A 15,428-nucleotide genomic window follows, 5' to 3' on the forward strand; every position below is an offset into this window, starting at 1 on the left:
CCTGGCTGGCCTGTGGCCCCTGACTGTAAATGCCAAATGCCACCCAAGAGAGATCCACAACCGCTGATGTGAATTTGAAACTGTACCTGTCCCCCCCCCCCCACTAACTTCATTGGATGAGGGGAGTTGGTTGGCCAAGCTGGATTTAGAAGAACCTCATTGTCTAGGATAAGGGAAAGCAAAGGTCTGGCTTTTTGATTTCTCCAAACACACAGGATATTCCACATAGATCAAAAATAACTCAGACACTACAAAGCAAAAATGTAACAGCAGCGGGTTAAATATCCTTTTTTTTTTTTTTTTTTTTTACAAAAGGAAAGCTGTTAGCTATTTTTAGATCTTAGGGTGATGAAGAACATTAGAACATGAACAGAAGAAGAAACTACAACAGACAGAGATCGATACGTGCAGCACAGAATTAAACGTTTTGCATCATCATCAAAAAAAACCTAAGTTTTGCATTGAAGAACTCAACCGTAAGGTAAATGAGAAAACAGGGGAGGACTACACCTAGGACGAATAAAGCTCCAAAAAGCTTACTGTATAAAATTTTTTCAAAAATCAATATGAAAAAGACCCCATTAAAGAGATGGGTGAAGGATGCCGGTGGGCAATTTGCAAGAGAAGTGAAGAGGCAATGTGAGCAACGCCTGGCCTTTCTGGTTTTCTCTAACTGTCTAAGCCCAACCTGCCCTGCATGATGAGGTCGAACTGAAAAAAAAGCAAAAAAAAAAAAAAAAAAAAAAGGGGGGGAGGAGAATTTGGAAAAGTCAAATCCAAGAGGTATGACACCGAGTTAGCATGAGATACAGAGTGAAAAGTTGGCAGAGGAGCGCAGCCAAGACCGAGCCAAAGGCTCAGAAGGCCCCTTCTTTTTCGTTGCCTCATTTAATGCTCAAACAACTCCCAGGGAGAGATTTCTAGAATCCCTGTTTTGCGGTGAAGACAATCAAAGCTTAGGAAGCCGAGGGCGCTTGCTCGCAAAGACACATCCAGCATCGCGGTGGGAAGAGCCAGAATTCGAACCTGCTGACGCTGGAGGTTTGTCGCCGTCTCAGTTTTTCAATCTGCCCAAAACGCTCATGCTGCTCACACTGCGGTGAGGACAGACCAGATCGGCGACGTGTGACTCACAGTCGTCACACAGCAGATTTCACGCACCGTCCCGTCTCAAGACAATCGCACTTAACTTCCCCCCATCCCTGGAACTTGCGAGAAGGACGTCGTCACGTGGGCCCTCGGGACCTCTGGGTGTCCGGGTGTCAGGACTCCCCACGCCTTGTCGCGGCCCCAGCTTCTGCCGTGCCAAACCCCACACTTGGCTCAACCCTTCTTTTTTTCCCCCAAGGAACAACGGTGCAGACAAAAAAAAAAAAACTCCTCCCTGGGCAGAAGCGCTCCCATAGAGACGCTCAGCTCATTCTTCCAGCCCTCCCCTTCGAGGCCCCCGCCCCTCTGCCTTGCTGCTGCTCCTGGCAGCTGCAGAGTGACCACGACATCCCGCTCATTGTCAAGGAGCAGACTAGGCAAACAGGAAGACGGATGGGTCGCCGGGCCAATTTGGGCCACCGTGATGGGAAAGGTGCAGAGGGAAAACATTATGGCCCGAGCCCCTTTTGAAACGCGCTGACAGTTGACAGATGAGCGTCCATAAAATGACAAAGGCCTCCCTGTGTAAAAGCCCTTTGCCACCAGCGCCTCTCCCTGGGAAACTAACTGCCCTCCACTGTCAGTGGAAATATTATTACTTTTTTTTTTTTTAAACTGGTGATTATTCTCGGCCCCGTTCCTCTTAGCCACAGAAGAATAGCCGCCTGCGTTTTGCATATGGGGGTGTCCTCCGTCCTGGCGACGGCCGTATCCCCAAATCCCCCCGCCCGTCCCCTCCACCTGTCCTTCAGAAGTGAGTAGTTACCCTGGCGACTCAGTAACTGTAATCGTAACAGTCAACCGGAGCACGCAGCTCTATGGAACCTATTTATAGTTACCAGGAAGACATACTTGGGGGGAATCCTAAGTTGTTGTTTTTTTTTTTTTTTTAAGTGACGTCAGTGATCCCAGTGGGGCCATGGAGCAGATCTTCACACGCTCACAAGCCCCAAGTCTGCAGCAAACGACGGGCACGAGAAACGACGGGCACGAGAAACGACGAGTATGTGTTCTCAAAGCCGCCCTGCCGATGTGACAATGCAGTTTCCTATTCTGTGAGCTCTGTCTGTGTCGTCCCTTTCTGTAATAAAGACTGTTTCCATTTGAATTTACGCAGGCACACATGACCTGCAGGGATGGACAGTCGTGGCCACCTCGGGGCAGTATGTGGCGTCTTCAGCTGCTCTGGTTGTGAGAATCGGGGGGGAGACTAAAGATCAGGCACGCGTCTCAAACGCAGACCCTTCTGAAACTCAGGCCACATCGCGTAGGGTTAAGCAGAAATAGAGCCCTTCTGGGAGTTGGCTAAAGCTCCTCTTCTTCCTGTCTTTCCTAAGTGCCTAACCTTGGTATTTTCTGCTTTGCCGCATGCAGATTCTAGGATAGATTCCACGCCATGCCTGTGCAGTGAGAGATCCTTTGTCTCTGGGACTGCAAGCCCATTTCCACTGGTAGCAGATGAGAAGTGCCTCCCTCTTGGCTTCTTGGTCCACCGTCCCGGACAGTGTCTCTGGGCTCTGAGCCCAGAAAGGCCAGCCTTTCCCCAGCCTCCCGCCTCGGCTTCTATCTTCGCCGTGACACCTGCTGGCTCCGGCCCCCTCCTCTCTCTGAGCTTTGGGTGACCCGTACGCCACTCTGCTTCATTCGCAGTGACCGGATCAGAGGTGGGGACCTGACCCATGCTGGACAAATGGCACTCTCCCTCCTACGAATGTGGTTTGGGACTGAAAGCCAGGTGGTCGGTTTGAGCTCGTTACATTGGGGGAAACGTAGTAATAAAGGTAGGAGCTTTATAGGGAAAATCTTCTACCTTCCAAGTAGACTAAAGATGTAAAAAAAAAAAAGTAACCAAAGAGCTCAAACTAAAACAAGCACAGTGCTGAGAAACTGAACATGCTTGGCAACAATCGAGTTGACTCCATGCTGTTCTCGGTCTGCTGGGCCATTGTTGGAAGCCATGCCTGTCACCACAAGGTAAAAGGTGTTGGAGGATCAATCCGAATGTATCATCATAACCTGGAAACACATCACCCCGTGTGTCAGTTGATGGTTCAAGGCTTGTTTGTAACCAGCAAAGAGCACACAAGCTGTGCGTGGCCATGGTCTTGTGAGGCACGTGGGCAGTTTGCTTGTTTTGCAATGTCAGGGCCTAGGGAACCCTGAGGGGCACCCCCCCGTGGAACCCACTGACGGGTCTCCTTTTGTTAGTCACTGTTGCTCTCACACGTGACTTGAAAAGAACTCCAATCAAGTCACGGTCAGCAAATGCTTGTTTGGGACGTGACTTCATAGCCCCTACACCGTCTGCCTCCATTTTTTCATCAAGCCAGTAGGCAGCCCCTCAGCCGACAGACACAGCGTGCCTGGGACGAGTGTGTGTTGGCGGCGTGCGCAGAGAGAGGGAGGGAGGAGCGAATCCCACAGGCTTAGAAGGCAGAGTGCTGGTGATCACAACAGCCAGAAGGACCATGGATTTGATGTTTCTGGCTTGAAGTGACATCTCACAATGTTCTCAATAATAATAATAATAATGATCTCCCTGACTACTCTTGTCATAGTTAAGCCCAGAAAACATCGTGTTCTCTAATATATATTTTCACGTGGTCTTCTGAGACCAAGGTTTCTGCTTCTTTGTCTAATCCAGGCTCTGCAAATGCACATACCAAGGTGGTTTTTCCAATGTCGCTATTCATGAAAAAGACTTATGTCCTCCGCTAGGGCCTACTGAGGAGAAAGGAAAGGACAGGAATAGACGTTTGTCCTTTTCGAATGCAAATCATGCCGCGAAGCCCAGTTCATCTCATGTGAGGGACATCCGCTGGCACTTGAGAGCGAGGGGCCGAGAGAGGGCTGCCCGTCTTTGAAAGGACAACTGTCACTCAGACACACTGGATGCGATGGGTAGAGCTGCAGAGAGGAATCATAACCTGGGTCTAGTCCTGATTCAACTACCCACCAGTCCTTCTAATCTCCATTTTTATAAAAAAAAAAAAAAAAAAAGGAGACGATAATACCTATCTTACATTTCTTACAGGGTTGGTATGAAGAGCAAATAAGATAAGGTATGAAAGTCCTCAGAAATAATAAAGCATGGCAACAATATAAGACAAGCATGCGGTGACCAGCATGGTTTTGTACCATGGTAAATCAGACCCAATTTATTTATGTGCGTGTGAGTTTTCTTTGAGTCCATTCGATGGGTTTTTTTGACCTCACATTTAAATAAATGTTGCCCCCACGTCTCCTTTTACAAAATCCATTTTCAGTCATTTTATCTTTACTAAAAGAGAATATTTCATCGCACATTGGAGATAAAAAAAGAAATTTGCAGCTAAAGGTCCACAGGGGAAAAAAATATAAATGAGTCCATTAACGATAACTAAAAAGTCAGTCCATCACAAATGAAAAAGGCAAGTAAACAGTCACATTTAATGAAATCTAGTTAACGAAATAAATTACTCTCTATTTCTCTTTTCCCCAGTGCCAATGTTTCATGACTAGCTTTCGGAAACCCAGTGTTTGGAGATAAAGTTAATTCTAAATGTAGTTTCTCAACTATTTAAATAGCAAGTCTTTCTCCCATGTTTACTTAAATGCACACACAGAGCTGCACGAAGTCCAAACACTGAACACTTTATATACTGAGACTATGTAGTTATCAGCGCAAACGAGAAGTCTACGTGATAAGAAACATCATGCTCACGTCCCAGCCTTTCTGTTCCAAGTGGAATTTCTAGAGATAGAACCCTAGATGTGAATCATTCTCACAAAGTTAATTTTTTATCAACGTAATGAAAAGCGCAGTTGCCAAGTACCCTCACCCACAACATTGCATGGTAGGTATTTCTAAAAAGTTTCACAAATATTCCATAAACATTTATAGAAGGCTTATTATATACCACCAGTTGATATTCTAGGCACCTAGACTATGTCCATAAACAAAAGAAAATATATTAAAAATTAGAAGGTAACCTTAGAAGGTAGTAAGTTTTTAAATGAAATACATATTAAATATGGTTTTGGGATTATCTATGAATAAGTCGTTCAAATAGATAATAATTTCTCTGCTCCTTAATCCATAAAAATAGTAGTTAACATTCACAAACCAGCAGTTACCATTCATAAACCATGTCCTCTTCCAACATATCAACAGGAAGAACCTTTCTAAATTCCTTTGACCTTGCAAAGCACACGCAGTGGTAATGCTACACTAACAAAGGAGTTTCCATTCAATTGTATCTACTCCTTTCATTCTTCCTTGCACATTGTAAGGTGTAGTGTTAGTAGCTGGAGGTGAAAAATTAATATGCGTAATTTCATCTTTGTACTGCATTTTGTTTTTTCTTCCGGAAAAATTGAGGGTGCAAATCCAATTGGAGACCACGGTAGTCCATGGCACAAATTAACATTCCTGTGAGCATTTCTCCGTGTTTTTGGCTGCAAAGGTGTAGAACAGAAAGAGCACAGGATTAGGAGATGGAGTCATGGATTCTACCTCTTGCCTTGGTGTAAATTTATATGAAACATACATTATCTGAGTATATTAACTTTTTAAAGGCTCTAATGGAAGATAAAGCCACATTCTGAGCTATTGGAGTTTTAGGCTTTCACATATAAATTTTGGTCTATAGCACACAGTTGTCCAATTTTTGGCAAAAGCACTGTGCCTCACACATATATAAAGTTATTTCAGTGAGCTTTTTTAGCCTCGGAGAGAGTTTTATAATTTTGTTCCCAGAAATCTCTTTCACAGAGGAATAATTGTTGGGTGTTCACTGATTTGTGGTTAGACATGATCTTATTAAAATAAGACATATCTCAAGGAGTGTAAATTTCTCCAAATTTCTTACAAATCCCATTCAGAACATTATGGTAAAGATGCAATGGTATCCAAAATGTTACAAACCATTGGTTACTATAGGAATATAAGAATATACACTCACGTACAGCTAGATTGTTTGGAAAGTTTTTGAGACCTAGCCATATAATAAGATTTTATATGAAGTGAACAGAGGTATCTCTACTAGATCCAATTTCATTTCTTCAAAAATAGAAACAAAGTAAGAGTATTTAATACCAATAAATGACAGAGTAAAACTCTCAAAGATAAGATAAAGGTTACATGGGTTTTGCAACCAAGGATGACAGGTAGAATAATGTCACATGTGTGGGCTGGAAGGAAATTAAACATTATTTAGTCATTCATTTTGTACACAGGGAAATTAATTCCTGAAAAGGCAAACTGTCTCCTTCGTGTGACATAATAGAAATAGAATCCCAAACTACCCACTCCTCCCTATTCAGTGCTCTCGTTTCCATTCTATTACTAACCTGGGAAAGGTGTATGAAATTTGAAGTGAAGGTCTTGGCCTGCCTGAGGCCTTCCTAACCTTGGTGAAAGGAAATCTACAAGGTATTGCAAGGAATAAGTTCCACCGACAAAATCTAGATAGGAAACAAGGAAGCCTAACGGGAAAAAATCAAATCCAGATTCGAAGGACACAGGGAAGCCACTTCCTATCTGTGTGATCTTAGGCAAGACACTCCACTTCATTAAACCTAATTGTGTCATCTGCACACTGGGAAGAACAATAATTCTTGCCCTGTAAGCTTCACTGGGCTACTGATGAACAACAAAGATAAAGAACTTGCAAACTCTTGGTAAATATTAAAGCAGTATTCAAACACGACGTGATCATCGTCGTTACACGCCAGGAATGAGCGTGCCAATGAGATCCCTTTTTAGGCAGAGAGTTCATTTGGAAATGCAATCTGGGCTAGATAGACTAAGAATGAAAATGTCAGTTTTATTTACTTTCCTTTAAAAAAAAAAATAGCGCCAGCTGCATAAACCCCCTCAGAGTTCAAGTTTAAAGAACACCAGCTCCATTTTAATTACAGCATATAAATGGTGGCCTATAATGACAGCTTCGGCTAAGAGGAGGTGATATTAAAACCGGTGCTTTCCTGGCACCATTCCAGTGGAACTAGCCGGTTTAATAAAGGACAGGCACGGAGGTTTAGGATTGAGGACCCTTCTTCAAAGAGAACTCCCTACTGGCAAGTCTCTGAAAATCCAATTAGTGACAACCGTCGGTAATTAGTTATAGAAGATCACATCTATATAAAGCCTGAATGCTCCTGTTCCCACCAGTCTCTGCATGCCACATAAGCTCATATGTACTTTCTCCTGGAGCCTCTACTCCCCCAATCCCCAGAAAGTTATCTCCATTCAAAATAGCCCCTTGCTATGTCTACATTTCCCAGAAGGCTGTGCTCTTCCCTTGCTCCCTTCCACACCATCCATGGCTGCTCGCTGTTGGTGGGTACCATGAGTGCACCACTGTCCTGGTGCACTGGCCTCAGTTGGGGATAGTCATCGACATCCATGGCATAATCTTCTGCCTGGTCCTTGGCCTACCCCCATACGGAGGACCCAACTCGCTTCCGGAGCTGAGCACGCTCCAAGCTTCCTCCAGCCTCAAAGTCTACTACCCCCTTCAAAGTCCCCATCCTCTCAACCCCAGAGAGAGGAAGAAGGCCTTCCCACAGTCCTTCCCACAACAAGCTCAAGCCACTTTGTATGCCTTTACCCGGGGCTAGCCCATTCCCGGTATTTTAACTGACAATTTTCAAATACATTCCTTTTAGAGAAAAATCTCTACTCACAAGCTGGGGTCTGGACTTAGAGCCACATAATTAAACTAGAAGGATGTTTCCAAAGCCCAGCTTGTTGGGTCTTAAAAATCTGACATTGGCAATGTGCAAAGTCTAGTGCAGTTTGCATTGTTTTTTGGCTCAGCTTCTTTTTTGCATTGTTTCTTCTATCTATGAAGTAAAGAACTCAGACCTGTACAATTCCCTTGCTGGTTTGGTCTTTGCTTCCAGGCTTTGTAAAGAAATAAACAAATAAGAAAACACCTCAAAGAGGGAATTGATTGACTCTTGCAACTCAGAAATCCTGGATGGAGCTTGGTTAGGATGCCACACACTCACGCATCGCCATGTCCTATTCGCTCTTCCTCTATCTCTGGGCCATGCTGCTCTCTTTAGAAAGCATTCATCCAAGTAGTGGGTAGAAGGTTGGACGTTTAATGGCTGCAGACAACTCTAGGCCAGTTGTCATCTCACCCTAGTTTAGCAACCCAACGGGGGAGAGCAGAAAGAACTCTGATCCGCCATGGGTCACTCACCCATCCCTGGCCAATGGTCACAGTGCAGGGGATAGAGGCAGCTCCCCTAGAACCAGATGGAGTGACAGAGGCCAAAGGTGCTATTCCAAGAAGAAGAAGGTAGGCATAGCGGCAAATGGAAACAAAAGAGTAGGGCTAAGTACAAATTTAGGGACATGAAAGCAAATTTTCTACTTCTGCAAAAGTGGTTTACTAAACCCTCCAATTTGCATTACTAAACAGAAGTCTTAATATCTTAGTCTGATGAACTGCATTTACGTAACTTCACTGAATTAAAGACCATCTTGGTAGGTATTTGCCTCCTACTTTAAGAAGTTCTGAAGGCCCCACTGGAGTGTTGCCTCTTAAACAAAGAAAGGATCTTCTCCGAGTTAAATGCTAGTCTCCTTATAAGACAGAAATTGCTTTCAACTCTCTAAATTGGAGGTGTTCTGGGTTTGCAATTATCAGACCTTCTGGAAACCCTGTTACATACATGGTGTTATTTAGTCATTAAAGCGTGGATTTTAAACTGAGACAGATCTGAATCCCCTCTCTAACACCTTCTACATGCATGACTTTGAGCAAATTCTCACCCTCTCAGTTTCCTTGTCAATAAACACAGATAATAATTCCTCTCCAATAGATTATCAGATTAAATTAGATAATGCTTTCGAGATGATGTTCCTAGGTTCACCATGGCATAAGTGCTCTCTATATGGTGGCTATTTATAATGGTAATAGCATAGAAGTTTTAGAATCAAGTCATTCAACTTTTGCTTTCATTCAAACTGATTCTATAGAACTTATCAGGAAGTGAAAACGCCAAGTAAATGGTCACCTGGATCATCTATACTAATCATTCAACTGGCTTAAAAAAAAAAAAAAAAGAAAACTGATAGTGACATCAGTTTTTAGACACATCCCATCATTTATGAAGATGGGGTGTGCACAATGGGATTTTGGAATACATAAATAAGGAGCCACGGAAGAAAAGAGAGTGCAAAGGCTGAGAAGGAAGGCGTAGATTCAGGGACTGGAAGGTATCTCTGGTGGAGTGCTAACTCTAAAGGCAGGGTATTCTCACACTAACCCCTCATTTACAAACTCAGACTAAAGACCTCACAGTATGTGGGAATATCAGTTCCACCGTCTAGAAGAAGATTTGGAGCTCAGATAACATTCATTATGCAATTGACCCTAAACATATGCGGGGATCTGGGTCAAACCCAGGAAAAGCAGAAACCTACTGCAGGAAGACTCGGCTGAGATGGATCCTTCCTAACGAAAACAAAGCCACTGACAATGTAAGACTTTTTAGGAACTTTGACATCCCTGAAAAGGAACAATTTAAATTGAGCATAGTAAGAAATGGCTCCCTGGGTCCCAGTCCTAGAAAACTTTTAGGTTTCAAATAATTACAGTCTGGAGAATTAAGAGTTTAGTGCATTAGGGACATTGAGATGATATATTAAAATCCAAGAGTTGGAAGAAAGTGTGAAGAAACTTCAGTAATAAAATCACTGAGGTCCAGTAGATTCTTTCCATGAAAGAGTAACGTTCCATACTGAGATGTGAGCAGGGTGGTTAAGAGAAGGGCCACATAGGGAGAGGAGGGCATTAATTAGAGAGAGAGAGGAGAGAAAGAGGAAGAAGGGAAAGAGCAGATGAGAACTGAGAACATTCTACCTTAGAAAGGAGAAAGAAGAGAGAGGTTGCAGCTAACCCACTAACCCACTAGCAAATTGAAATATCTTTTAGTATTTCAGAGGAAAGACTAAAGTATTTTTTTTTATTTTTTTTTGTATAAAACATTATGAGGGTTGCCAGATATAATGCAGTATGTCTGGTTAAATTGGAATTTCAGATAAACAGCAAAAAAGTTTTTTAATTAATTCAATTTTATTAAATATTAAATTATAATTTTATGTATTTATAGGGTAACAAAGTAATATTATGCTGTATATACACAAAGTGGATTGATTGAAGCAAGCTAATTAATATATCCATCACCTCAAATACTTATCATTTATTCCTCCCAACTGAAACATTGCGCACTTTGATCAACAAAACCCGGTCTCTGGTAACCACTATTCTGCTCTCTGCTTCTATGTGTTCAATATTCTTTGCATTCACATACAAGAGAATATATGGTATTAACAACTTTTTGGTGTAGTAGTCCCAAACACTGCATGGGACATGCTTATACTAAAAAATTATTCATTGTTGATGTGAAATTCAAATTTTACTGAACAATTTGCATTTTTATTTGTTAAGCCTGGCAATTCTATATATTCCAAAATCATCAGTGTATGAAAAGATGATCAATGATTATTGTAGCCAGAAAAATGCAGGAAAGAAAGCAGCAGAGAGGTTTGTTTTGACAATTAAAGAACCAAAAAACCCTTTTCATTTGTGTGGGTTTTGTGATATTTATATTATTGAAATAGCATTTGTCAGTTTTGTTTTATAATAAACACTCACATTTATACTTACAAATTTTTCTTTAAGGAGGCTGATAAAATGGGGTCTCTCCCTGCTCTTCCCTCTGCCTACAAAAGATACAAAAATGTACCAGGACTCCCAGGAATAGAATAGGAAGGACAGCCAAAAAGCAGTAACGAGCTAACGCTGGTCAAATACATTAAGGGGAGTAAGAAGGTGTTTTACAACTGTACCAGGGAAAAGAAATATTTGAGCATATGTAGAGCCATTAACAAATAAGGGAAGGAGTGAAATTAATAATGACTCTAAAACAGCTGAGATAATGAACTCCTTTTTCAACTCTGTCTTTGGCAAGATAAATAAGGAAATGGAATTTGCAGAATTAGGAAGTAATGAAGACCTTGTGAAAATAGCTATTAATATATGCTCGGTGAAACATGCTTAGAAAATCTGAATAAATCAGGGTGACTGGGAAAATATGCTCCTGGGGTCCAGAGGTGAGCACATAATGAAGTTACTAAGCTATAGACCATTGTTTTCAAGAATTGTAAGAGATAAAAGAGGAAACTGAGAACAAATAGAGGGAAATGGGAGAAAGTAAGTATAAATGGATTCAAGAAAAGAATGTGAAAAGCATTCCTTTTAGCAATTATAATAGACATTTGAATTATTTAGTGACTCAAAAGAACAGAATACTTCTTAAGGAAATCCTATAAAAATATTTATTAAATGTCACAAGATTTCAAGATTGGACAAGATCCAATTATTTGTGTGTACAATAAGGAGGCTGTCAGATAAAGGGCATATAATAATAAAATAGGCACGCATAATATTCTAAATCATGAACATTTTTACTCTGAATTATTTTTAATTGTCTAGATAAGGAGCATAGTTATTTAATTAAAATGCACTGAAGTCATACATAAGAATACTAAATTGCAATGCCGAACAAAAAATAATGTAGCACTGTAGAAGCCAATTGGGTAGGAGCTATTGTAATTGCTAGACACTGTCTTAACCTTTCTTACAGAGATTCTCAAAAGGAGGATAAAAATGATCTAAAATTGATCACTGCCTCTTTACTAGCAAGACAGTTAAACATAGACCTCGTGAAAGCGAGGGGTCATGGAACTGGAACGTACCTCATGTAAGACAGACACAATAATTATTCATAAGGCTACTAATAAAATTTCCAAAATGACAAACCAATGAAGGCCTGCGATCGCCCAGTTCATTCATTTTATAGAAGGGAAAGTTGAGGCCCAGAGAGACAAAACAACTTGCCTGAGGTAGTGAGAGGCAAAGTCAGGATTGGAAACTAGATCCCTTCGATTTTGTTTTTAATGATCATTTCCTTTATATTTCGTCATAATCTTCATGAGGACAGAAACTGAGTTTGCTTTAAACCACTGTTCCCCCGGTGCCAGGCATATACATACTTAATATGTGCTAAGGATTTAATGAAGCATGTGCATGACACCACCACTATTCATCTCTGCTCTCCCTTAGTAAGTCTCTCTCCGTCTCCTTCTTTGGTTCTTAATGTCCAATAAGCAAGGGGTCTTGGCAAAGCTGAGCTGGCACAAGCAAAGGGCCACTTAATTCAATCTTGAAAATGATGTTAAGACCATTAAATGCAACAACGGCATTAAACCGCAGACAAAGACATTAGATTTAGTGCAAAATTTTTGCACTTAAAACATTTGTGGTTCATTTTTGTGATAGTTCTTTCAGGAATGTGTGGGTTTATATGTATCCAGAGGGAAGTGGTCTTCAGAAAATCGAGATTTCTTGACTTCTTGAGTAATACCCCAAAAGTACAAGCAACCAAAGCGAAACTGGACAAATGGGATCACACCAAGCTAAATAACTACAGCACAGCTAAGGAGGCAACCAACAAAGGGAAGAGACAATTCTCCCTAGAGAATGGGAGAAGATATTTGCAAATTACCCATCTGACAAGAGTATCTAGAATGTATAAGGAGATCCAACATTTTGATAGGAAAAAAATCAAATAATCTAATTTAAAAATGAACAAAAGATCTGAATAGACATTTCTCAAAAAAAAAAAAAGACATGCAAATGGCCAAAGGCATATGAAAAATTGCTTAACAACATTAGTCATCAGAGAAATGCAAATCAAAACTACAATGAGATATCTCATCCCAGTTAAAATGGCTTTTATCAAAATGATAGGCAAGAATGAATGCTAGTGAGGATGGGGAGAAAGGGAATCCTCATACACTGTTGGAGTGTAAATTAGTGCAACCACTATAAAGAACAGTAAGACTGCTCCTTGAAAAGCTAAAAGTAGAGCTACCATATGACCCAGCAACTGCACTGCTAGGTATATATCAAAAGAAAGGGGGCCGGGTGCAGTGGCTCATGCCTGTAGTCCTAGCACTCTGGGAGGCCGAGGCGGGAGGATCACTCAAGGCCAGGAGTTCGAAACTAGCCTGGCCTGCAAGAGCGAGACCCCCATCTCTACTAAAAATAGAAAGAAATTAGCAGGACAACTAAAAATATAGAGAAAAAATGAGCCGGGGATGGTGGCGCATGCCTGTAGTCCCAGCTACCCGGGAAGCTGAGGCAGGAAGATCGCTTGAGCCCAGGAGTTGGAGGTTGCTGTGAGCGAGGCTGACGCCACAGCACTCTAGCCTGGGCAACAGAGTGAGATTCTGTCTCAAAAAAAAAAAAAAAAAAAGAAAGGGGGATTCAATATATCAAAAAGATATCCACAGTCCCATGTTTATTGCAGCACTATTCACAATACCCAAGATTTGGAATCAACCTAAGTGTCCATTCACAGATGAATGGACAAAGAAATCGTGGTACATATATACAACAGAATATTATGTGGCCATGAAAGAATGAAACCCTGCCATTTGCGACAACAACATGTACAGAACTGGAGAATATTATGTTAAGTGACATAAGCCAAGCACAGAAAGACAAATCTCGCATGTTCTCACTCATATGTGGGAGCTAAATATTAAAACAAATTGGTCTCATTGAGACCAAGAGTGGAATGATGGTTACAAGAGGCTGAGAAGGGTCGCAGGGAGCAGGGGACTAAAGTAGGGATATCTAATGGGTACAAAAATATAGTTAGATAGTTAGATAGAATGAACAACATTTGATAGCACAACAAAGCGACTATAATCAACAATACATTAGGGTATACTGTAAAAGAGCTAAAAGGGTGGAACTAAAATGTTCCTAACACCAAGAAATGATCAATGCCTGAGGTGATGGATACCTCAGTTACCCTGATTTGATTAATATTGTATATGTGTATCAACACATCACATGTATCCTATAAATATACACAACTATTGTGTGCCCATAATAATTAAAAAGTTAAACATTAAAACAATAATGAAGGGGTTAATCTTGAGCACCTTGATGTGATGTATGGAGACCCTAATTATGCCAGCCTGGAAAAGATTTCTCTTCACCGTGAATAAGAAATCACTTGTCTCTGGGAAGGACTACACATAAAAGAATGACAGCGGAAGAAATGGGAATGACTCACGACTGCACCCCCAGGCTGGCATGAAGGCTCAAAGATGATCTTAAATCCAGAATGGCTAAGCAGGAAGCACAATTCTAGAAGCAGGAGAGACCCAAAACTACACTTGTCTAGTGCAGTTCTAATTGCTACCAGTTCTGAGAGGCCAGCTCATCTTGGTCAAGTATGTTTGGAAGGGAGTCCTTTGTGAAGGCCTATTGTGACTTTTTTTTAACATCAAGATTCTACGCTTCTAGACTGTAGATAGACACAAAGTCTTCTTCCTCCTCCTGTCATTTGGAGGCATGGAAACAGCAAAATTCATGTTTCAATACTCATAACTAACTCAGATATGTTTCTTGACTTATTTTTCCCCAAAATTATTATGGCACGTGTGTTCCTCTTGAATATGCAATCTTTTCACTCTTGGAAAACCAGAACACCAAGTCGCTTTGCATTAATTCTCAATATTGTATTAAGAAAGAGTCTTGCTTGCTGACTTAGACACTAATTACAGAAAAACGCAGATACTGGGTTCCTGGAGACCCAAAGAGATCAAAGCCGGGTTCAGACGTGTTTCCGAAAAAGCAGATGCATAAATTTCATTTTGTCAGGGAGGAAATTCAGCCTTCTTTTCGCTCACAGTTTTTAGCTCAAATTTAAGGTTCATCTTCCTTCGATAGGACTGTCTCAATACATCCCTTTTTGACAATAACTCAAGCAGGCAAAAAGGTTTCATTACTCACTAAAACAGGCAAAACTGAGTAATTGTTTTGGCTGTGACTTTTTAAGGAAACACAGTTTAGAAAAATCACCCCAAGCAATGTCAGTCTGAAGGTTCAGCATTTATTAAGCTCCAACTGACTACATGCGAGTGTTACGCTGAGCAAAGTGACTGCAGAGATATATGGTGCATGCTTTTTAGGGAAAATTTAAGACTTATGATGAGGAGAAGGCAGAGGCACATTCGCAAGTGCCACAAGCCAAATTAACTAAATTCAATGTAAGTCAATAAGTACAGATCATGAGAATGTCTATAAAAAAATCCTAGGCCATATCTAAAGGTGTGAAAACATTCACAGGGCCATGAAGGGTCCTGTTTTGCTCTGGTGAAGTAATCACATTTGTGTTAGTGAGCTGGGCTCTGATTT

This window comes from Microcebus murinus, chromosome 29 (genome assembly GCF_040939455.1).
Source record: "Microcebus murinus isolate Inina chromosome 29, M.murinus_Inina_mat1.0, whole genome shotgun sequence".
Classification (NCBI taxonomy): Eukaryota; Metazoa; Chordata; class Mammalia; order Primates; family Cheirogaleidae; genus Microcebus; species Microcebus murinus.